Source organism: Apostichopus japonicus, chromosome 23 (genome assembly GCF_037975245.1).
Source record: "Apostichopus japonicus isolate 1M-3 chromosome 23, ASM3797524v1, whole genome shotgun sequence".
Classification (NCBI taxonomy): domain Eukaryota; kingdom Metazoa; phylum Echinodermata; class Holothuroidea; order Aspidochirotida; family Stichopodidae; genus Apostichopus; species Apostichopus japonicus.
Window position 1 is genome coordinate 577,705 of NC_092583.1, and position 19,310 is coordinate 597,014.

At 45.1% G+C, this 19,310-nt stretch overlaps 1 protein-coding gene across 8 annotated transcripts in view; it reads right to left on the reverse strand.

Annotated features, from left to right (window-relative positions):
- LOC139964853 (protein PTHB1-like) overlaps positions 1-19,310 on the reverse strand; it is a 67,221-nt gene that overhangs the window by 29,013 nt on the left and 18,898 nt on the right. The gene's annotated exons all lie outside the window — the stretch shown is intronic.

Consider the following 19,310-nt stretch of genomic DNA (forward strand, 5'->3'; position numbering starts at 1 on the left):
TGATAACATTCAGCAGGTCAGTCTGTTGTCTCACATCTGCAATGCTACTGCGATAACATTCAGCAGGTCATTCTCTTGTCTCACATCTGCAATGCTACTCCGATAACATTCAGCAGGTCAGTCTCTTGTCTCACATCTGCAATGCTACTCCGATAACATTCAGCAGGTCAGTCTGTTGTCTCACATCTGCAATGCTACTCCGATAACATTCAGCAGGTCATTCTCTTGTCTCACAACTGCAATGCTACTCCGATAACATTCAGCAGGTCAGTCTCTTGTCTCACATCTGCAATGCTACTCCGATAACATTCAGCAGGTCAGTCGCTTGTCTCACATCTGCAATGCTACTCCGATAACATTCAGCAGGTCAGTCTGTTGTCTCACATCTGCAATGCTACTTCGATAACATTCAGCAGGTCAGTCTGTTGTCTCACATCTGCAATGCTACTTCGATAACATTCAGCAGGTCAGTCTCTTGTCTCACATCTGCAATACTCCCCTGATAACATTCAGCAGGTCAGTCTCTTGTCTCACATCTGCAATGCTACTTCCATAACATTCAGCAGGTCAGTCTCTTGTCTCACATCTGCAATGCTCCCCTGATAACATTCAGCAGGTCAGTCTCTTGTCTCACATCTGCAATGCTACTTCGATAACATTCAGCAGGTCAGTCTCTTGTCTCACATCTGCAATGCTACTCCGATAACATTCAGCAGGTCAGTCTCTTGTCCCACATCTGCAATGCTACTCCGATAACATTCAGCAGGTCAGTCTCTTGTCTCACATCTGCAATGCTACTTCCATATCATTCAGCAGGTCAGTCTCTTGTCTAACATCTGCAATGCTACTTCCATAACATTCAGCAGGTCAGTCTCTTGTCTCACATCTGCAATGCTACTTCGATAACATTCAGCAGGTCAGTTTCGTCTCACATCTGCAATGCTACTTCCATAACATTCAGCAGGTCAGTCTCTTGTCTCACATCTGCAATGCTACTTCGATAACATTCAGCAGGTCAGTCTCTTGTCTCACATCTGCAATGCTACTCCGATAACATTCAGCAGGTCAGTCTCTTGTCCCACATCTGCAATGCTACTCCGATAACATTCAGCAGGTCAGTCTCTTGTCTCACATCTGCAATGCTACACTGATAACATTCAGCAGGTCAGTCTCTTGTCTCACATCTGCAATGCTACTCTGATAACATTCAGCAGGTCAGTCTCTTGTCTCACATCTGCAATGCTACTTCGATAACATTCAGCAGGTCAGTCTCGTCTCATATCTGCAATGCTACTTCGATAACATTCAGCAGGTCAGTCTCTTGTCTCACATCTGCAATGCTACTTCGATAACATTCAGCAGGTCAGTCTCTTGTCTCACATCTGCAATGCTACTCCGATAACATTCAGCAGGTCAGTCTCTTGTCTCACATCTGCAATGCTACTTCCATAACATTCAGCAGGTCAGTCTCTTGTCTCACATCTGCAATGCTACTCCGATAACATTCAGCAGGTCAGTCTCTTGTCTCACATCTGCAATGCTACACTGATAACATTCAGCATGTCAGTCTTGTCTCACATCTGCAATGCTACACTGATAACATTCAGCAGGTCAGTCTCTTGTCTCACATCTGCAATGCTACACTGATAACATTCAGCAGGTCAGTCTCTTGTCTCACATCTGCAATGCTACTCCGATAACATTCAGCAGGTCAGTCTCTTGTCTCACATCTGCAATGCTACTCAGATAACATTCAGCAGGTCAGTCTCTTGTCTAACATCTGCAATGCTACTCCGATAACATTCAGCAGGTCGGTTTCTTGTCTCACATCTGCAATGCTACCCTGATAACATTCAGCAGGTCAGTCTCTTGTCTCACATCTGCAATGTAACTCCAATAACATTCAGCAGGTCAGTCTCTTGTCTCACATCTGCAATGCTACTCTGATAACATTCAGCAGGTCAGTCTCTCGTCTCACATCTGCAATGCTACTCTGATAACATTCAGCAGGTCAGTCTCTTGTCTCACATCTGCAATGCTACTTCGAAAACATTCAGAAGGTCAGTCTGTTGTCTCACATCTGCAATGCTACTTCGATAACATTCAGCAGGTCAGTCTCTTGTCTCACATCTGCAATGCTCCCCTGATAACATTCAGCAGGTCAGTCTCTTGTCTCACATCTGCAATGCTACTTCGATAACATTCAGCAGGTCAGTCTCTTGTCTCACATCTGCAATGCTCCCCTGATAACATTCAGCAGGTCAGTCTGTTGTCTCACATCTGCAATGCTACTGCGATAACATTCAGCAGGTCATTCTCTTGTCTAACATCTGCAATGCTACTCCGATAACATTCAGCAGGTCAGTCTCTTGTCTCATATCTGCAATGCTACTCCGATAACATTCAGCAGGTCAGTCTCTTGTCTCACATCTGCAATGCTACTCCGATAACATTCAGCAGGTCAGTCTCTTGTCTAACATCTGCAATGCTACTCCGATAACATTCAGCAGGTCGGTTTCTTGTCTCACATCTGCAATGCTACCCTGATAACATTCAGCAGGTCAGTCTCTTGTCTCACATCTGCAATGTAACTCCAATAACATTCAGCAGGTCAGTCTCTTGTCTCACATCTGCAATGCTACTCTGATAACATTCAGCAGGTCAGTCTCTCGTCTCACATCTGCAATGCTACTCTGATAACATTCAGCAGGTCAGTCTCTTGTCTCACATCTGCAATGCTACTTCCATATCATTCAGCAGGTCAGTCTCTTGTCTAACATCTGCAATGCTACTCCGATAACATTCAGCAGGTCAGTCTCTTGTCTCACATCTGCAATGCTACTCCGATAACATTCAGCAGGTCAGTCTCTTGTCTCACATCTGCAATGCTACTCCGATAACATTCAGCAGGTCAGTCTCTTGTCTCACATCTGCAATGCTACTTCGATAACATTCAGCAGGTCAGTCTGTTGTCTCACATCTGCAATGCTACTTCGATAACATTCAGCAGGTCAGTCTCTTGTCTCACATCTGCAATGCTCCCCTGATAACATTCAGCAGGTCAGTCTCTTGTCTCACATCTGCAATGCTACTTCCATAACATTCAGCAGGTCAGTCTCTTGTCTCACATCTGCAATGCTCCCCTGATAACATTCAGCAGGTCAGTCTCTTGTCTCACATCTGCAATGCTACTCCGATAACATTCAGCAGGTCAGTCTCTTGTCTCACATCTGCAATGCTACTCCGATAACATTCAGCAGGTCAGTCTCTTGTCCCACATCTGCAATGCTACTCCGATAACATTCAGCAGGTCAGTCTCTTGTCTCACATCTGCAATGCTACTTCCATATCATTCAGCAGGTCAGTCTCTTGTCTAACATCTGCAATGCTACTTCCATAACATTCAGCAGGTCAGTCTCTTGTCTCACATCTGCAATGCTACTTCCATAACATTCAGCAGGTCAGTTTCGTCTCACATCTGCAATGCTACTTCCATACCATTCAGCAGGTCAGTCTCTTGTCTCACATCTGCAATGCTACTTCGATAACATTCAGCAGGTCAGTCTCTTGTCTAACATCTGCAATGCTACTCCGATAACATTCAGCAGGTCAGTCTCTTGTCTCACATCTGCAATGCTACTCCGATAACATTCAGCAGGTCAGTCTCTTGTCTCACATCTGCAATGCTAATCCGATAACATTCAGCAGGTCAGTCTCTTGTCCCACATCTGCAATGCTACTCCGATAACATTCAGCAGGTCAGTCTCTTGTCTCACATCTGCAATGCTACACTGATAACATTCAGCAGGTCAGTCTCTTGTCTCACATCTGCAATGCTACTCTGATAACATTCAGCAGGTCAGTCTCTTGTCTCACATCTGCAATGCTACTTCGATAACATTCAGCAGGTCAGTCTCTTGTCTCATATCTGCAATGCTACTTCGATAACATTCAGCAGGTCAGTCTCTTGTCTCACATCTGCAATGCTACTTCGATAACATTCAGCAGGTCAGTCTCTTGTCTCACATCTGCAATGCTACTCCGATAACATTCAGCAGGTCAGTCTCTTGTCTCACATCTGCAATGCGTCTTCCATAACATTCAGCAGGTCAGTCTCTTGTCTCACATCTGCAATGCTACTCCGATAACATTCAGCAGGTCAGTCTCTTGTCTCACATCTGCAATGCTACACTGATAACATTCAGCATGTCAGTCTTGTCTCACATCTGCAATGCTACACTGATAACATTCAGCAGGTCAGTCTCTTGTCTCACATCTGCAATGCTACACTGATAACATTCAGCAGGTCAGTCTCTTGTCTCACATCTGCAATGCTACTCCGATAACATTCAGCAGGTCAGTCTCTTGTCTCACATCTGCAATGCTACTCCGATAACATTCAGCAGGTCAGTCTCTTGTCTCACATCTGCAATGCTACTCCGATAACATTCAGCAGGTCAGTCTCTTGTCCCACATCTGCAATGCTACTTCGATAACATTCAGCAGGTCAGTCTCTTGTCTCACATCTGCAATGCTACTCCGATAACATTCAGCAGGTCAGTCTCTTGTCTCACATATGCAATGCTACTTCGATAACATTCAGCAGGTCAGTCTGTTGTCTCACATCTGCAATGCTACTTCCATAACATTCAGCAGGTCAGTCTCTTGTCTCACATCTGCAATGCTCCCCTGATAACATTCAGCAGGTCAGTCTCTTGTCTCACATCTGCAATGCTACTTCGATAACATTCAGCAGGTCAGTCTCTTGTCTCACATCTGCAATGCTCTCCTGATAACATTCAGCAGGTCAGTCTCTTATCTCACATCTGCAATGCTACTGCGATAACATTCAGCAGGTCATTCTCTTGTCTAACATCTGCAATGCTACTCCGATAACATTCAGCAGGTCAGGCTCTTGTCTTACATCTGCAATGCTACTGCGATAACATTCAGCAGGTCAGTCTCTTGTCTCACATCTGCAATGCTACTCCGATAACATTCAGCAGGTCAGGCTCTTGTCTCACATCTGCAATGCTACTCCGATAACATTCAGCAGGTCAGTCTCTTGTCTCACATCTGCAATGCTACTCCGATAACATTCAGCAGGTCAGTCTCTTGTCTCACAACTGCAATGCTACTCCGATAACATTCAGCAGGTCAGTCTCTTGTCTCACATCTGCAATGCTACTCCGATAACATTCAGCAGGTCAGTCTCTTGTCCCACATCTGCAATGCTACTCCGATAACATTCAGCAGGTCAGTCTCTTGTCTCACATCTGCAATGCTACTTCGATAACATTCAGCAGGTCAGTCTCTTGTCTCACATCTGCAATGCTACTTCGATAACATTCAGCAGGTCAGTCTCTTGTCTCACATCTGCAATGCTCCCCTGATAACATTCAGCAGTCTCTTGTCTCACATCTGCAATGCTACTTTCATAACATTCAGCAGGTCAGTCTCTTGTCTCACATCTGCAATGCTACTCCGATAACATTCAGCAGGTCAGTCTCTTGTCCCACATCTGCAATGCTACTCCGATAACATTCAGCAGGTCAGTCTCTTGTCTCACATCTGCAATGCTACTCCGATAACATTCAGCAGGTCAGTCTCTTGTCCCACATCTGCAATGCTACTCCGATAACATTCAGCAGGTCAGTCTCTTGTCTCAAATCTGCAATGCTACTTCGATAACATTCAGCAGGTCAGTCTCTTGTCTCACATCTGCAATGCTACTTCCATAACATTCAGCAGGTCAGTCTCTTGTCTAACATCTGCAATGCTACTCCGATAACATTCAGCAGGTCAGTCTCTTGTCCCACATCTGCAATGCTACTCCGATAACATTCAGCAGGTCAGACTCTTGTCTCACATCTGCAATGCTACTCCGATAACATTCAGCAGGTCAGTCTCTTGTCCCACATCTGCAATGCTACTCCGATAACATTCAGCAGGTCAGTCTCTTGTCCCACATCTGCAATGCTACTTGGATAACATTCAGCAGGTCAGTCTCTTGTCTCACATCTGCAATGCTACACTGATAACATTCAGCAGGTCAGTCTCTTGTCTCACATCTGCAATGCTACTCCGATAACATTCAGCAGGTCAGTCTCTTGTCCAACATCTGCAATGCTACTCCGATTATATTCAGCAGGTCAGTCTCTTGTCTCACATCTGCAATGCTACTCCGATAACATTCAGCAGGTCAGTCTCTTGTCTCACATCTGCAATGCTACTCCGATAACATTCAGCAGGTCAGTCTCTTGTCTCACATCTGCAATGCTACACTGATAACATTCAGCAGGTCAGTCTCTTGTCTCACATCTGCAATGCTACACTGATAACATTCAGCAGGTCAGTATCTTGTCTCACATCTGCAATGCTACTTCGATAACATTCAGCAGGTCAGTCTCTTGTCTCACATTTGCAATGCTACACTGATAACATTCAGAAGGTCAGTCTGTTGTCTCACATCTGCAATGCTACTTCGATAACATTCAGCAGGTCAGTCTCTTGTCTCACATCTGCAATGCTCCCCTGATAACATTCAGCAGGTCAGTCTCTTGTCTCACATCTGCAATGCTACTTCGATAACATTCAGCAGGTCAGTCTCTTGTCTCACATCTGCAATGCTCCCCTGATAACATTCAGCAGGTCAGTCTGTTGTCTCACATCTGCAATGCTACTGCGATAACATTCAGCAGGTCATTCTCTTGTCTAACATCTGCAATGCTACTCCGATAACATTCAGCAGGTCAGTCTCTTGTCTCACATCTGCAATGCTACTCCGATAACATTCAGCAGGTCAGTCTCTTGTCTCACATCTGCAATGCTACTCCGATAACATTCAGCAGGTCAGTCTCTTGTCTAACATCTGCAATGCTACTCCGATAACATTCAGCAGGTCGGTTTCTTGTCTCACATCTGCAATGCTACCCTGATAACATTCAGCAGGTCAGTCTCTTGTCTCACATCTGCAATGTAACTCCAATAACATTCAGCAGGTCAGTCTCTTGTCTCACATCTGCAATGCTACTCTGATAACATTCAGCAGGTCAGTCTCTCGTCTCACATCTGCAATGCTACTCTGATAACATTCAGCAGGTCAGTCTCTTGTCTCACATCTGCAATGCTACTTCGAAAACATTCAGAAGGTCAGTCTGTTGTCTCACATCTGCAATGCTACTTCGATAACATTCAGCAGGTCAGTCTCTTGTCTCACATCTGCAATGCTCCCCTGATAACATTCAGCAGGTCAGTCTCTTGTCTCACATCTGCAATGCTACTTCGATAACATTCAGCAGGTCAGTCTCTTGTCTCACATCTGCAATGCTCCCCTGATAACATTCAGCAGGTCAGTCTGTTGTCTCACATCTGCAATGCTACTGCGATAACATTCAGCAGGTCATTCTCTTGTCTAACATCTGCAATGCTACTCCGATAACATTCAGCAGGTCAGTCTCTTGTCTCACATCTGCAATGCTACTCCGATAACATTCAGCAGGTCAGTCTGTTGTCTCACATCTGCAATGCTACTCCGATAACATTCAGCAGGTCAGTCTCTTGTCTCACAACTGCAATGCTACTCCGATAACATTCAGCAGGTCAGTCTCTTGTCTCACATCTGCAATGCTACTCCGATAACATTCAGCAGGTCAGTCTCTTGTCTCACATCTGCAATGCTACTCCGATAACATTCAGCAGGTCAGTCTCTTGTCTCACATCTGCAATGCTACTTCGATAACATTCAGCAGGTCAGTCTGTTGTCTCACATCTGCAATGCTACTTCGATAACATTCAGCAGGTCAGTCTCTTGTCTCACATCTGCAATGCTCCCCTGATAACATTCAGCAGGTCAGTCTCTTGTCTCACATCTGCAATGCTACTTCCATAACATTCAGCAGGTCAGTCTCTTGTCTCACATCTGCAATGCTCCCCTGATAACATTCAGCAGGTCAGTCTCTTGTCTCACATCTGCAATGCTACTCCGATAACATTCAGCAGGTCAGTCTCTTGTCTCACATCTGCAATGCTACTCCGATAACATTCAGCAGGTCAGTCTCTTGTCCCACATCTGCAATGCTACTCCGATAACATTCAGCAGGTCAGTCTCTTGTCTCACATCTGCAATGCTACTTCCATATCATTCAGCAGGTCAGTCTCTTGTCTAACATCTGCAATGCTACTCCGATAACATTCAGCAGGTCAGTCTCTTGTCTCACATCTGCAATGCTACTCCGATAACATTCAGCAGGTCAGTCTCTTGTCTCACATCTGCAATGCTACTCCGATAACATTCAGCAGGTCAGTCTCTTGTCTCACATCTGCAATGCTACTTCGATAACATTCAGCAGGTCAGTCTGTTGTCTCACATCTGCAATGCTACTTCGATAACATTCAGCAGGTCAGTCTCTTGTCTCACATCTGCAATGCTCCCCTGATAACATTCAGCAGGTCAGTCTCTTGTCTCACATCTGCAATGCTACTTCCATAACATTCAGCAGGTCAGTCTCTTGTCTCACATCTGCAATGCTCCCCTGATAACATTCAGCAGGTCAGTCTCTTGTCTCACATCTGCAATGCTACTCCGATAACATTCAGCAGGTCAGTCTCTTGTCTCACATCTGCAATGCTACTCCGATAACATTCAGCAGGTCAGTCTCTTGTCCCACATCTGCAATGCTACTCCGATAACATTCAGCAGGTCAGTCTCTTGTCTCACATCTGCAATGCTACTTCCATATCATTCAGCAGGTCAGTCTCTTGTCTAACATCTGCAATGCTACTTCCATAACATTCAGCAGGTCAGTCTCTTGTCTCACATCTGCAATGCTACTTCGATAACATTCAGCAGGTCAGTTTCGTCTCACATCTGCAATGCTACTTCCATACCATTCAGCAGGTCAGTCTCTTGTCTCACATCTGCAATGCTACTTCGATAACATTCAGCAGGTCAGTCTCTTGTCTAACATCTGCAATGCTACTCCGATAACATTCAGCAGGTCAGTCTCTTGTCTCACATCTGCAATGCTACTCCGATAACATTCAGCAGGTCAGTCTCTTGTCTCACATCTGCAATGCTAATCCGATAACATTCAGCAGGTCAGTCTCTTGTCCCACATCTGCAATGCTACTCCGATAACATTCAGCAGGTCAGTCTCTTGTCTCACATCTGCAATGCTACACTGATAACATTCAGCAGGTCAGTCTCTTGTCTCACATCTGCAATGCTACTCTGATAACATTCAGCAGGTCAGTCTCTTGTCTCACATCTGCAATGCTACTTCGATAACATTCAGCAGGTCAGTCTCTTGTCTCATATCTGCAATGCTAGTTCGATAACATTCAGCAGGTCAGTCTCTTGTCTCACATGTGCAATGCTACTTCGATAACATTCAGCAGGTCAGTCTCTTGTCTCACATCTGCAATGCTACTCCGATAACATTCAGCAGGTCAGTCTCTTGTCTCACATCTGCAATGCGTCTTCCATAACATTCAGCAGGTCAGTCTCTTGTCTCACATCTGCAATGCTACTCCGATAACATTCAGCAGGTCAGTCTCTTGTCTCACATCTGCAATGCTACACTGATAACATTCAGCATGTCAGTCTTGTCTCACATCTGCAATGCTACACTGATAACATTCAGCAGGTCAGTCTCTTGTCTCACATCTGCAATGCTACTCCGATAACATTCAGCAGGTCAGTCTCTTGTCTCACATCTGCAATGCTACTCCGATAACATTCAGCAGGTCAGTCTCTTGTCTCACATCTGCAATGCTACTCCGATAACATTCAGCAGGTCAGTCTCTTGTCTCACATCTGCAATGCTACTCCGATAACATTCAGCAGGTCAGTCTCTTGTCCCACATCTGCAATGCTACTTCGATAACATTCAGCAGGTCAGTCTCTTGTCTCACATCTGCAATGCTACTCCGATAACATTCAGCAGGTCAGTCTCTTGTCTCACATATGCAATGCTACTTCGATAACATTCAGCAGGTCAGTCTGTTGTCTCACATCTGCAATGCTACTTCGATAACATTCAGCAGGTCAGTCTCTTGTCTCACATCTGCAATGCTCCCCTGATAACATTCAGCAGGTCAGTCTCTTGTCTCACATCTGCAATGCTACTTCGATAACATTCAGCAGGTCAGTCTCTTGTCTCACATCTGCAATGCTCTCCTGATAACATTCAGCAGGTCAGTCTCTTATCTCACATCTGCAATGCTACTGCGATAACATTCAGCAGGTCATTCTCTTGTCTAACATCTGCAATGCTACTCCGATAACATTCAGCAGGTCAGGCTCTTGTCTTACATCTGCAATGCTACTGCGATAACATTCAGCAGGTCAGTCTCTTGTCTCACATCTGCAATGCTACTCCGATAACATTCAGCAGGTCAGGCTCTTGTCTCACATCTGCAATGCTACTCCGATAACATTCAGCAGGTCAGTCTCTTGTCTCACATCTGCAATGCTACTCCGATAACATTCAGCAGGTCAGTCTCTTGTCTCACAACTGCAATGCTACTCCGATAACATTCAGCAGGTCAGTCTCTTGTCTCACATCTGCAATGCTACTCCGATAACATTCAGCAGGTCAGTCTCTTGTCCCACATCTGCAATGCTACTCCGATAACATTCAGCAGGTCAGTCTCTTGTCTCACATCTGCAATGCTACTTCGATAACATTCAGCAGGTCAGTCTCTTGTCTCACATCTGCAATGCTACTTCGATAACATTCAGCAGGTCAGTCTCTTGTCTCACATCTGCAATGCTCCCCTGATAACATTCAGCAGTCTCTTGTCTCACATCTGCAATGCTACTTTCATAACATTCAGCAGGTCAGTCTCTTGTCTCACATCTGCAATGCTACTCCGATAACATTCAGCAGGTCAGTCTCTTGTCCCACATCTGCAATGCTACTCCGATAACATTCAGCAGGTCAGTCTCTTGTCTCACATCTGCAATGCTACTCCGATAACATTCAGCAGGTCAGTCTCTTGTCCCACATCTCCAATGCTACTCCGATAACATTCAGCAGGTCAGTCTCTTGTCTCAAATCTGCAATGCTACTTCGATAACATTCAGCAGGTCAGTCTCTTGTCTCACATCTGCAATGCTACTTCCATAACATTCAGCAGGTCAGTCTCTTGTCTAACATCTGCAATGCTACTCCGATAACATTCAGCAGGTCAGTCTCTTGTCCCACATCTGCAATGCTACTCCGATAACATTCAGCAGGTCAGGCTCTTGTCTCACATCTGCAATGCTACTCCGATAACATTCAGCAGGTCAGTCTCTTGTCCCACATCTGCTATGCTACTCCGATAACATTCAGCAGGTCAGTCTCTTGTCCCACATCTGCAATGCTACTTGGATAACATTCAGCAGGTCAGTCTCTTGTCTCACATCTGCAATGCTACACTGATAACATTCAGCAGGTCAGTCTCTTGTCTCACATCTGCAATGCTACTCCGATAACATTCAGCAGGTCAGTCTCTTGTCCAACATCTGCAATGCTACTCCGATTATATTCAGCAGGTCAGTCTCTTGTCTCACATCTGCAATGCTACTCCGATAACATTCAGCAGGTCAGTCTCTTGTCTCACATCTGCAATGCTACTCCGATAACATTCAGCAGGTCAGTCTCTTGTCTCACATCTGCAATGCTACACTGATAACATTCAGCAGGTCAGTCTCTTGTCTCACATCTGCAATGCTACTTCCATATCATTCAGCAGGTCAGTCTCTTGTCTAACATCTGCAATGCTACTTCCATAACATTCAGCAGGTCAGTCTCTTGTCTCACATCTGCAATGCTACTTCGATAACATTCAGCAGGTCAGTTTCGTCTCACATCTGCAATGCTACTTCCATACCATTCAGCAGGTCAGTCTCTTGTCTCACATCTGCAATGCTACTTCGATAACATTCAGCAGGTCAGTCTCTTGTCTAACATCTGCAATGCTACTCCGATAACATTCAGCAGGTCAGTCTCTTGTCTCACATCTGCAATGCTACTCCGATAACATTCAGCAGGTCAGTCTCTTGTCTCACATCTGCAATGCTAATCCGATAACATTCAGCAGGTCAGTCTCTTGTCCCACATCTGCAATGCTACTCCGATAACATTCAGCAGGTCAGTCTCTTGTCTCACATCTGCAATGCTACACTGATAACATTCAGCAGGTCAGTCTCTTGTCTCACATCTGCAATGCTACTCTGATAACATTCAGCAGGTCAGTCTCTTGTCTCACATCTGCAATGCTACTTCGATAACATTCAGCAGGTCAGTCTCTTGTCTCATATCTGCAATGCTAGTTCGATAACATTCAGCAGGTCAGTCTCTTGTCTCACATGTGCAATGCTACTTCGATAACATTCAGCAGGTCAGTCTCTTGTCTCACATCTGCAATGCTACTCCGATAACATTCAGCAGGTCAGTCTCTTGTCTCACATCTGCAATGCGTCTTCCATAACATTCAGCAGGTCAGTCTCTTGTCTCACATCTGCAATGCTACTCCGATAACATTCAGCAGGTCAGTCTCTTGTCTCACATCTGCAATGCTACACTGATAACATTCAGCATGTCAGTCTTGTCTCACATCTGCAATGCTACACTGATAACATTCAGCAGGTCAGTCTCTTGTCTCACATCTGCAATGCTACTCCGATAACATTCAGCAGGTCAGTCTCTTGTCTCACATCTGCAATGCTACTCCGATAACATTCAGCAGGTCAGTCTCTTGTCTCACATCTGCAATGCTACTCCGATAACATTCAGCAGGTCAGTCTCTTGTCTCACATCTGCAATGCTACTCCGATAACATTCAGCAGGTCAGTCTCTTGTCCCACATCTGCAATGCTACTTCGATAACATTCAGCAGGTCAGTCTCTTGTCTCACATCTGCAATGCTACTCCGATAACATTCAGCAGGTCAGTCTCTTGTCTCACATATGCAATGCTACTTCGATAACATTCAGCAGGTCAGTCTGTTGTCTCACATCTGCAATGCTACTTCGATAACATTCAGCAGGTCAGTCTCTTGTCTCACATCTGCAATGCTCCCCTGATAACATTCAGCAGGTCAGTCTCTTGTCTCACATCTGCAATGCTACTTCGATAACATTCAGCAGGTCAGTCTCTTGTCTCACATCTGCAATGCTCTCCTGATAACATTCAGCAGGTCAGTCTCTTATCTCACATCTGCAATGCTACTGCGATAACATTCAGCAGGTCATTCTCTTGTCTAACATCTGCAATGCTACTCCGATAACATTCAGCAGGTCAGGCTCTTGTCTTACATCTGCAATGCTACTGCGATAACATTCAGCAGGTCAGTCTCTTGTCTCACATCTGCAATGCTACTCCGATAACATTCAGCAGGTCAGGCTCTTGTCTCACATCTGCAATGCTACTCCGATAACATTCAGCAGGTCAGTCTCTTGTCTCACATCTGCAATGCTACTCCGATAACATTCAGCAGGTCAGTCTCTTGTCTCACAACTGCAATGCTACTCCGATAACATTCAGCAGGTCAGTCTCTTGTCTCACATCTGCAATGCTACTCCGATAACATTCAGCAGGTCAGTCTCTTGTCCCACATCTGCAATGCTACTCCGATAACATTCAGCAGGTCAGTCTCTTGTCTCACATCTGCAATGCTACTTCGATAACATTCAGCAGGTCAGTCTCTTGTCTCACATCTGCAATGCTACTTCGATAACATTCAGCAGGTCAGTCTCTTGTCTCACATCTGCAATGCTCCCCTGATAACATTCAGCAGTCTCTTGTCTCACATCTGCAATGCTACTTTCATAACATTCAGCAGGTCAGTCTCTTGTCTCACATCTGCAATGCTACTCCGATAACATTCAGCAGGTCAGTCTCTTGTCCCACATCTGCAATGCTACTCCGATAACATTCAGCAGGTCAGTCTCTTGTCTCACATCTGCAATGCTACTCCGATAACATTCAGCAGGTCAGTCTCTTGTCCCACATCTCCAATGCTACTCCGATAACATTCAGCAGGTCAGTCTCTTGTCTCAAATCTGCAATGCTACTTCGATAACATTCAGCAGGTCAGTCTCTTGTCTCACATCTGCAATGCTACTTCCATAACATTCAGCAGGTCAGTCTCTTGTCTAACATCTGCAATGCTACTCCGATAACATTCAGCAGGTCAGTCTCTTGTCCCACATCTGCAATGCTACTCCGATAACATTCAGCAGGTCAGGCTCTTGTCTCACATCTGCAATGCTACTCCGATAACATTCAGCAGGTCAGTCTCTTGTCCCACATCTGCTATGCTACTCCGATAACATTCAGCAGGTCAGTCTCTTGTCCCACATCTGCAATGCTACTTGGATAACATTCAGCAGGTCAGTCTCTTGTCTCACATCTGCAATGCTACACTGATAACATTCAGCAGGTCAGTCTCTTGTCTCACATCTGCAATGCTACTCCGATAACATTCAGCAGGTCAGTCTCTTGTCCAACATCTGCAATGCTACTCCGATTATATTCAGCAGGTCAGTCTCTTGTCTCACATCTGCAATGCTACTCCGATAACATTCAGCAGGTCAGTCTCTTGTCTCACATCTGCAATGCTACTCCGATAACATTCAGCAGGTCAGTCTCTTGTCTCACATCTGCAATGCTACACTGATAACATTCAGCAGGTCAGTCTCTTGTCTCACATCTGCAATGCTACACTGATAACATTCAGCAGGTCAGTATCTTGTCTCACATCTGCAATGCTACTTCGATAACATTCAGCAGGTCAGTCTCTTGTCTCACATTTGCAATGCTACACTGATAACATTCAGCAGGTCAGTCTCTTGTCTCACATCTGCAATGCTACTTCGATAACATTCAGCAGGTCAGTCTTTTGTCTCACATCTGCAATGCTACACTGATAACATTCAGCAGGTCAGTCTCTTGTCCCACATGTGCAATGCTACTCCGATAACATTCAGCAGGTCAGTCTCTTGTCTCACATCTGCAATGCTACTTCCATAACATTCAGCAGGTCAGTCTCTTGTCTCACATCTGCAATGCTACTCTGATAACATTCAGCAGGTCAGTCTCTTGTCCCACATCTGCAATGCTACTCCGATAACATTCAGCAGGTCAGTCTCTTGTCTAACATCTGCAATGCTACTCCGATAACATTCAGCAGGTCGGTTTCTTGTCTCACATCTGCAATGCTACCCTGATAACATTCAGCAGGTCAGTCTCTTGTCTCACATCTGCAATGTAACTCCAATAACATTCAGCAGGTCAGTCTCTTGTCTCACATCTGCAATGCTACTCTGATAACATTCAGCAGGTCAGTCTCTCGTCTCACATCTGCAATGCTACTCTGATAACATTCAGCAGGTCAGTCTCTTGTCTCACATCTGCAATGCTACTCCGATAACATTCAGCAGGTCAGTCTCTTGTCTCACATCTGCAATGCTACTTCGAAAACATTCAGCAGGTCAGTCTGTTGTCTCACATCTGCAATGCTACTTCGATAACATTCAGCAGGTCAGTCTCTTGTCTCACATCTGCAATGCTCCCCTGATAACATTCAGCAGGTCAGTCTCTTGTCTCACATCTGCAATGCTACTTCGATAACATTCAGCAGGTCAGTCTCTTGTCTCACATCTGCAATGCTCCCCTGATAACATTCAGCAGGTCAGTCTGTTGTCTCACATCTGCAATGCTACTGCCATAACATTCAGCAGGTCATTCTCTTGTCTCACATCTGCAATGCTACTCCGATAACATTCAGCAGGTCAGTCTCTTGTCTCACATCTGCAATGCTACTCCGATAACATTCAGCAGGTCAGTCTGTTGTCTCACATCTGCAATGCTACTCCGATAACATTCAGCAGGTCATTCTCTTGTCTCACAACTGCAATGCTACTCCGATAACATTCAGCAGGTCAGTCTCTTGTCTCACATCTGCAATGCTACTCCGATAACATTCAGCAGGTCAGTCTGTTGTCTCACATCTGCAATGCTACTTCGATAACATTCAGCAGGTCAGTCTCTTGTCTCACATCTGCAATGCTCCCCTGATAACATTCAGCAGGTCAGTCTCTTGTCTCACATCTGCAATGCTACTTCCATAACATTCAGCAGGTCAGTCTCTTGTCTCACATCTGCAATGCTCCCCTGATAACATTCAGCAGGTCAGTCTCTTGTCTCACATCTGCAATGCTACTCCGATAACATTCAGCAGGTCAGTCTCTTGTCTCACATCTGCAATGCTACTCCGATAACATTCAGCAGGTCAGTCTCTTGTCCCACATCTGCAATGCTACTCCGATAACATTCAGCAGGTCAGTCTCTTGTCTCACATCTGCAATGCTACTTCCATATCATTCAGCAGGTCAGTCTCTTGTCTAACATCTGCAATGCTACTTCCATAACATTCAGCAGGTCAGTCTCTTGTCTCACATCTGCAATGCTACTTCGATAACATTCAGCAGGTCAGTTTCGTCTCACATCTGCAATGCTACTTCCATAACATTCAGCAGGTCAGTCTCTTGTCTCACATCTGCAATGCTACTTCGATAACAGTCAGCAGGTCAGTCTCTTGTCTAACATCTGCAATGCTACTCCGATAACATTCAGCAGGTCAGTCTCTTGTCTCACATCTGCAATGCTACTCCGATAACATTCAGCAGGTCAGTCTCTTGTCTCACATCTGCAATGCTACTCCGATAACATTCAGCAGGTCAGTCTCTTGTCCCACATCTGCAATGCTACTCCGATAACATTCAGCAGGTCAGTCTCTTGTCTCACATCTGCAATGCTACACTGATAACATTCAGCAGGTCAGTCTCTTGTCTCACATCTGCAATGCTACTCTGATAACATTCAGCAGGTCAGTCTCTTGTCTCACATCTGCAATGCTACTTCGATAACATTCAGCAGGTCAGTCTCGTCTCATATCTGCAATGCTACTTCGATAACATTCAGCAGGTCAGTCTCTTGTCTCACATCTGCAATGCTACTTCGATAACATTCAGCAGGTCAGTCTCTTGTCTCACATCTGCAATGCTACTCCGATAACATTCAGCAGGTCAGTCTCTTGTCTCACATCTGCAATGCTACTTCCATAACATTCAGCAGGTCAGTCTCTTGTCTCACATCTGCAATGCTACTCCGATAACATTCAGCAGGTCAGTCTCTTGTCTCACATCTGCAATGCTACACTGATAACATTCAGCATGTCAGTCTTGTCTCACATCTGCAATGCTACACTGATAACATTCAGCAGGTCAGTCTCTTGTCTCACATCTGCAATGCTACACTGATAACATTCAGCAGGTCAGTCTCTTGTCTCACATCTGCAATGCTACTCCGATAACATTCAGCAGGTCAGTCTCTTGTCTCACATCTGCAATGCTACTCCGATAACATTCAGCAGGTCAGTCTCTTGTCTAACATCTGCAATGCTACTCCGATAACATTCAGCAGGTCGGTTTCTTGTCTCACATCTGCAATGCTACCCTGATAACATTCAGCAGGTCAGTCTCTTGTCTCACATCTGCAATGTAACTCCAATAACATTCAGCAGGTCAGTCTCTTGTCTCACATCTGCAATGCTACTCTGATAACATTCAGCAGGTCAGTCTCTCGTCTCACATCTGCAATGCTACTCTGATAACATTCAGCAGGTCAGTCTCTTGTCTCACATCTGCAATGCTACTCCGATAACATTCAGCAGGTCAGTCTCTTGTCTCACATCTGCAATGCTACTTCGAAAACATTCAGAGGTCAGTCTGTTGTCTCACATCTGCAATGCTACTTCGATAACATTCAGCAGGTCAGTCTCTTGTCTCACATCTGCAATGCTCCCCTGATAACATTCAGCAGGTCAGTCTCTTGTCTCACATCTGCAATGCTACTTCGATAACATTCAGCAGGTCAGTCTCTTGTCTCACATCTGCAATGCTCCCCTGATAACATTCAGCAGGTCAGTCTGTTGTCTCACATCTGCAATGCTACTGCGATAACATTCAGCAGGTCATTCTCTTGTCTAACATCTGCAATGCTACTCCGATAACATTCAGCAGGTCAGTCTCTTGTCTCACATCTGCAATGCTACTCCGATAACATTCAGCAGGTCAGTCTCTTGTCTCACATCTGCAATGCTACTCCGATAACATTCAGCAGGTCATTCTCTTGTCTCACAACTGCAATGCTACTCCGATAACATTCAGCAGGTCAGTCTCTTGTCTCACATCTGCAATGCTACTCCGATAACATTCAGCAGGTCAGTCTGTTGTCTCACATCTGCAATGCTACTCCGATAACATTCAGCAGGTCAGTCTCTTGTCTCACATCTGCAATGCTACTTCGATAACATTCAGCAGGTCAGTCTGTTGTCTCACATCTGCAATGCTACTTCGATAACATTCAGCAGGTCAGTCTCTTGTCTCACATCTGCAATGCTCCCCTGATAACATTCAGCAGGTCAGTCTCTTGTCTCACATCTGCAATGCTACTTCCATAACATTCAGCAGGTCAGTCTCTTGTCTCACATCTGCAATGCTCCCCTGATAACATTCAGCAGGTCAGTCTCTTGTCTCACATCTGCAATGCTACTCCGATAACATTCAGCAGGTCAGTCTCTTGTCTCACATCTGCAATGCTACTCCGATAACATTCAGCAGGTCAGTCTCTTGTCCCACATCTGCAATGCTACTCCGATAACATTCAGCAGGTCAGTCTCTTGTCTCACATCTGCAATGCTACTTCCATATCATTCAGCAGGTCAGTCTCTTGTCTAACATCTGCAATGCTACTCCGATAACATTCAGCAGGTCAGTCTCTTGTCTCACATCTGCAATGCTACTCCGATAACATTCAGCAGGTCAGTCTCTTGTCTCACATCTGCAATGCTACTCCGATAACATTCAGCAGGTCAGTCTCTTGTCTCACATCTGCAATGCTACTTCGATAACATTCAGCAGGTCAGTCTGTTGTCTCACATCTGCAATGCTACTTCGATAACATTCAGCAGGTCAGTCTCTTGTCTCACATCTGCAATGCTCCCCTGATAACATTCAGCAGGTCAGTCTCTTGTCTCACATCTGCAATGCTACTTCCATAACATTCAGCAGGTCAGTCTCTTGTCTCACATCTGCAATGCTCCCCTGATAACATTCAGCAGGTCAGTCTCTTGTCTCACATCTGCAATGCTACTCCGATAACATTCAGCAGGTCAGTCTCTTGTCTCACATCTGCAATGCTACTCCGATAACATTCAGCAGGTCAGTCTCTTGTCTCACATCTGCAATGCTACTC